Raw genomic sequence first — 6697 nt, forward strand, 5'->3', positions numbered from 1 at the left:
TTGGATGACATTTGGGCAGAAAAGCTGCAAGCAGGGAGTTACAAGCCTTGACGGCTCATGACTGGGTAATAGGTGTAGGGGCAAATTGACCTATAGAAAATACTGGTTGAAGCAGTCATGGAGGTGTTAGGAACTTTGGCCTGGCTTCTCCTAATTGTCTGTTGCTGTGTGCCAGACCACCTGCTGGTCAGCTTGAGTGTATTTGGACTCTCCCAATGTGAGCTGATTGTACTGCTAGGGAATATTCTTCTGTTTTGACTGGTTTGTGGTTTTCCTGGAATCTGGGTTCAGCCCTTGGCCAGGTTTAACACAAAATGAAATTTCTCTTTCAAAATAGAGTTTGTCTGGTCCTTACAACTTCAACTCTAACTACTGGGCAAGACTGCCCACAACGCCTTGGCCGCTGCTAGGGCTCAGCATGAACTCTGGACAAACTGGACGCCTGGAGAGTTATAGTCTCATGTTGCCAATAATGAGGTAAAGTCAGTCTCTCTCGTGTTCTTCTTCCACAGAAAAAACTTCTTGTCATCTGTGCATAGTGGCCAGACTGGCTCCATCAAGAAAAACCACAAGAGTAGACCCGGGCGTGGTGGCACACGCCTGTAATCCCAGCATTTCGGGAGGCAGAGGCAGGCAGATCTCTGTGAGTTCAAGGCCAGCCTGGTCTACAAATCAAGTTCAGGACAATCTAGGCTAACAACAGAGAAACCCTGTCTCGAAAAACAAAACAAGAGCCACAAGAGCCTGGGACAAGTGTCTCAGTAGTGGACTATGGACTGACTGGTTATCTCTGTCATTTTGATTGATACGTAGACTCATCCAGGTTATATTTAACTTATCCTTCTCAGGTCTCTGATCACAATGACGGTTAAGCTAATGGTAGTTTGACAGCTAGAGAGCAGACAAATTAGATCCACTATTAGTTCATTAGTCAATTCATTAGCTAGTTAAAGCTACTAGGTACTAGGTCTCTGATTTATAAAAGCAAACAGGTTTGCCTTGCTCATAGGCTTCATGTTAAAGGGCAAACAGATTTCAATGTAACAATTTACTATGCCTTCATTTAAATGACTGTTCCCAATAATCAACTGCCTCTGTGTCTCATAGTGAATAACTGGGTGCCAGGGACCAAACGGCCTGAGGCCGACCCCCACCCATTCAGCATTTGCAGCAAACATCCTGCTGGGCCACTCATTAGGCATGCAAGGCATCCGGCTTAGTCCTGAGAAGAGAGCGATCCGATCCTGAGATAACCACAGAGACATCCTGCTTTGTCTCACCTGGAAGACCCCTCCCCTTGCAAATGTTCCCGGGGTTCAACCCCAGAAGATTTTGTACTTTTCCACTACTCTCCTTGCGTACCCTCGCCCTCCCTAAAGCAGGTTTTAAAAAGCCTGCCATTACCTTCAATAAACGGCTCTTGACAAGCAACTGTTCGCTTGAGCTCTGCGTCTCTCTCGCCCATATCTTTAACTACAGGTTGCGACCCCCCTCGGCCCCCCAATAACTGACCAGCTGGACTGGTTGGTGGACTAGTTACATGGACTAGTTATCCTAGTTACATGGACTAGTTAACTGGGTAGAAAAAAATGTAAAGTTTATGTAAGGTGTGAGGAAAAAAAGTTTAAGTCATGAGGATCTAAGGATTTTTGAGACAGGGTTTCTCTGTGTTAGCCTTGGCTGTAGACCAGGCTGGCCTTGAACTCACATTGATCTGCCTGCCTCTGCCTCCTGAGTGTTGGGATTAAAGGCGTGCGCCACCATGCTCAGCCCTAAGAAAATATTTAAAAGTTGATAAATACAAATTATAAAGGTTGGAGGATCTATGAGGATGTTTTAAGGTATATAAATGCAAGTTAAAGAGCTATAAGAAAATTACTTATAGCATATAAAAATGGGAAATGTTTCAGATTTCTTTCCCCTTTCTACGCCATTGTTGTATTTTTTTCCATTGTTGTATTTTTACAAGACTTTAAAAGTTCAGAATTTTAACATTGATTGATGGTGTTCTCATATGCTGGTGGAGCATTGACTGTTTACTACTCAGTCACAAGCTCAAGAGCTTAATTTCCCTTTGGCTGTCTCCTGGATACAGACTTATGCTTCTCACTGTGCTAAAAACCATCTCTGTCCAGTATGTACATCTAGCCATATGGACTGAGAAAAGAATGTTCATGCTTTCCCCAAAGCTATAGCTTTTACTAAGTCCCAAAGGCATGAGTCCTATTCCTGCTATCTCACAGACAACTGCTAACTGCTTTTTCTAAAAATAGGGATTTTTAATACAATGGTAATACAAATACACTTCCTTTTGTAAATTAAAATTCATATAAGCTTCAGGGAATCAAAAAGTCATAAGACCTGCATCCACCTGTCACAGATCAAATGGGTTCCAGATAAGTGTACCCTCCTGTTCTCGAAAATGGGATTTCCCCCTTGGTCATGGGCTTCCTCACCTTCCCCAATTACTAGACAATTTAATTTTTTTAAAAAAAATATTTTATTTTTTTATTATGTACATAGTGTTCTGCCTGCAGGCCAGAAGAGGTCATCAGATCCCAGTATATATGGTTGTGAGTCACCATGTGGGTGCTGGGAATTGAACACAGGACCTCTACAAGAGCAGTCAGTGCTTTTAACCTCTGAGCCATCTCTCCAGCCCCTAGACAATTTGAACTTCTGTCCCTAGTCTCTATTTGCCTCAGCAGATTTTCACTTGGCTAACAGACTCCATCCAGGGACAATCTGTGGATTGCAAGCTGCTGAGATCTGGACTTGCTGAAAGCTGATGTAAATCAGTCCAGCCGATGTGATGGCTCCCTGTCTCCTCAACTAGGTCGGCGAATCAGATGCTTCTGGTAAGGGCACCGTTGCCTAGCCCTCTGACTAGCCTTTCAGCCTTCCTGGGTCCTAATAATAATGTCCTACTGTCAGCTGGAAGGAGTTACAGAAGAGAAGACATGGTCTAATGTCCCACCTCACAGGCTGAACTGCTAAGTCAAAGGATATTCTGTGGCATAAGGGACAAACGGCTCCCTATTGGCATGCTGGAAAAATAGGCTTTAGCATGGTCATGCTTTGTACCCCATGCGTGATAGACTTCATTTCATGTTTTGTCCAAAGCCAAACTGATGCTGCCAAACTTACGATTTTGAGGGCACAATGCAACTCTTTGTGTACTGCAAGGAAGTCATAATGTCAAATGTCAAAATGATTCAGGGTACATAGAGGGGCTGGGGGGGGGGCGGGGATGAAGTGTCCCTACACTGAGTGGCTCCATGGAATAGGACAACTGCCCTTTGTCCAAGACTCCTCCCACCCCCTGCCTTTAGATGCCCCCTAATTACAGGAAAAGCCAAGTGACCTTCAACGGGAAATAGGAAGAGACAGCCCTGCTGCTTCACTTTGAGTCTGCAAACATCCCACTGTCACAGAACCATCCTTACCTGGAGCAGGCCCTTTACCCAGGCATGGGCCTGTCACTTCAAAAAGAATGACTGAATGCTTACTTCATCCTCTTAACCCTCCCCTGAACACCTAGTCGTGGTCTTTTGCTTTAAAAGAAACTTATTTCCTCCTCTCTGAGCCGCAGCAGCTTCTGAGCCTGTTGTGGTCCCAGCTCACTAGAATTTGTTGCCACCCTCGCCCCACCCCCCACCCCACCCCATGAATAATGTCGCTTTTTGGTATACCTAGACTTCGGTGGTTCTCTCCTTTTTATTTGCACATCCCTCAGACCCAACATATCTGTATAGAGCCCACATGCTTGAAGAGATCACTGAATCCCATTATAGATGCCTGGCAGCCACCATGTGGGTGCTGGGAATTGAACTCAGGACCTCTGGAAGAGCAGCCGTGCTCCTAACCACCGGGCCATCTCTCCAGCCCTGCATTGCCTTAATTTTATACAGCACTATATAGCAAACTCTTTTTTATCTGTTGCTTGTTCCGTACTTCAGTTGCTTTTGGTCTTTGGCATTCTGGCAGTGGGGGGTGTAGATACCTTTAATATGTCAGTTCTGCCTTCTGTGTGAGCGTGTCTGCAGAGAACTCCTTAGAATGGGATTGCTGGGGTGGGTGGGAAGCCTTGTGCAGTTGTGCCTCTGTGAGCCAGTGCCAAATTGCCTTAAAGAGGGATCCGATACAACCCCTGTGTGAGGAAACTTGGCGCTCGCTAGCAAAACTGATCTTTGTCAGTCTGTTAAGGGAAAAATGGTATTTCGGTATAGATCCAATTTGCATTTATCTTTAAGTGAAGTTTAGCATATTTGAATGCTGTTTGTATTCGCTTTTCTATAAATATTGCCTTGTCTATTTTGACTGAATTCTTGGTCTTTTTGCTATCTGTTGGAATAAAATTTGGTATTGGAAAATCAGCCTTTGTTTTGCGATGTAAGATTTATTTTTTTTGTTTTTGTTTTTAAGATTTATTTATTTATCTATTTACTATGTAGAGTGTTCTGCCTGCATGTACATCTGCATGCCAGAAGAGGGCATCAGACCCCACTGTAAGATGGTTGTGAGCCACCAGGCGGTTGCTGGGAATTGAACTCAGGAACTCTGGAAGAGCAGCCTTAACCTCTGAACCATCTCTCCAGCCCCAGAGCTAAGACTTTAAAAAAACAAAAAACAAATAAAACAAAACCCTCAACTTTTTCCCCTTAGGAATTAAGGAAAATGAAGGGAGGGATTATTGACTGATTGATTGACTGATTGGCTGGCCTGGACCTCACTATGTAGGCCCAGGTTGATTTCAACTCAGGGATCAGCCTGTCTCTCTGCTTCCTGAGTGCTGAGATTAAAAGTATTGTGACATTATGCCAGCAGGGGGGGAAATATTTATTTATTTATTTATTTATTTATTTATTTATTGGTTTTTTGAGACAGAGTTTCCCTGTGTTAGCCTTGGCTGTCCTGGAGTCGCTTTGTAGACCAGGCTGGCCTCGAACTCACATGGATCCACCTGCCTCTGCCTCCCAAGTGTTGGGATTACAGGTGTGCACCACCACATCCAGCTTAAAAATTCTTTTTCATGTAATATATTTTGATCATGTTTTCCCCTCCCTGAGATCCCCAAAGAAAAATATTTTAAATTATCTCACAACTTTTTTCTGCTAAGTAGTAAATGCTACTTTTCTTTTTTTCTTTCTTTCTTTCTTTCTTTGCCACTGACTAAACTTCAGTTTGTGGCTGGAGAGATGGCTCAGTGGTTACATGGTTAAGAGCCCTCATTGCTTTTGCAAAGGACCCAGGGAGTAGCACCTATGTAGTAGCCCTTAACTATCTATCCATAGCTCCCGTTTCAGGAGATCCAATGCTTTCTTCTGACCTCTGAGGGCACCATGCACACACAGGGCACATGTGCAGGAATGCAGGGGGGAAAAATGCAGACATACATGTCATTAAATAAGGTAATATAAAACTTTACTGTTGGCCGGGAGTGGTGGCACTTGTCTTTAATCCTGGCACTCAAGAGTTTGAGGCTAGCCTGGTCTACATAGCAAGCCCCAGGATAGCCAAGACTACATAGACAGGATGGGGCTTAGTGGCTGAGAACATTGACTGCCCTTCCAGAGGACCCCGGTTCAGTTCCCGACACTCACAAGGCAGCTCACAATCATTTGTAACTTCAGTTCCAGAGGACTCAACACTCTCACACAGACTTACATGCAGGTCAAACACAGATACACTAAAAATAAACAAAGCAGCCGGGCATACTCCTTTAATCCCAGCACTTGGGAGGCTACACAGAGAAACCCTGTCTTGAAAAACCAAAAAATAAACAAACTATTTAAAGAATATATATATATTCTTAGGCTGTATGCTGTGGCCCTCGAGTTGCTGACCTCACGAGGTCTTGTGTTCTAGGCTATCCTTGGACTATTTACCTTTGAAAGAAGTAGAGAAGTCCCAACTTGGAACCACCCAGAGGATCAAGGAAGTTCTTACAGGGAACTACTCAGAGACCTAGGAAGTTCCACAGGGAGCAATTCAGGCTATTGTATTCTTGCCCGGGGGGCTAGGGCGAGTGGGATTCGGATAGATCCTATTGTCCTTGCTCTCTATATACTCTTACTAGTAGGCCATTAAAGTGAATCTTGATCAGAAGTTTCTTGATTTGATTCATTACTTCTCGCGTCTCTGTATCCTACTTTCAATCCCTCTTTCAGGTGAACCCTGATTCGATTTTTCCCGCGGGCTGGGACCCGATACTTTATCCACTCCGAATAAACAGGCACAGCTGTTTTCACTGACTATTGTTTGAGAGTTGCTGAATCTGAGCTAAAAGGCCGGAACACTTAGGAAGCTGCTTCAGAGAGGGCTTTCTCTCTCTCTCTCTGAATACTCACGCAGGACTGGCCTAACCCTTGGACTCGCTCTCCTGGCTAGGCTTCCTCCAGCGCCTGGACACTCACTCGGCGCCGGGATGTTCTGGTGCCTGGATTCTCCAAAGGAGGAAGCAAACAGGCCTACTATCGCGCCCGTTAGAGCTATAACACTGAAAACTTCCGGAAAAGACTACTTCCTCCCCTCAGGGGAGAGCTGTAACACTGAAAACCTTGGAGCAGGGCTTCTCCCCCTCGGCACGCCCCCTCCAGAAGTCATCCTTCAGATTCGCGCGGTCCGGCTCTGCCTTATCTTTCCCAGCCGAGAGGAGTGGAGTGTGGAACCACAGTGCTACTCTGTGTAGCCCTGG

General features: G+C 44.9%; 1 long non-coding RNA gene across 1 annotated transcript; it reads left to right on the plus strand.

Moving 5' to 3' along the window:
- The first annotated feature begins 347 nt into the window (after positions 1-347).
- On the plus strand, positions 348-1427 carry LOC311578277. The gene is made up of 2 exons (XR_014772806.1): positions 348-477; positions 1108-1427. It is a non-coding gene; the product is annotated as an uncharacterized lncRNA (long non-coding RNA).
- Positions 1428-6697: the final 5270 nt, after the last annotated feature.

The sequence above is a fragment of the Acomys minous genome (genome assembly GCF_964271855.1).
Source record: "Acomys minous genome assembly, chromosome: 12".
In the NCBI taxonomy this organism is placed as follows: domain Eukaryota; kingdom Metazoa; phylum Chordata; class Mammalia; order Rodentia; family Muridae; genus Acomys; species Acomys minous.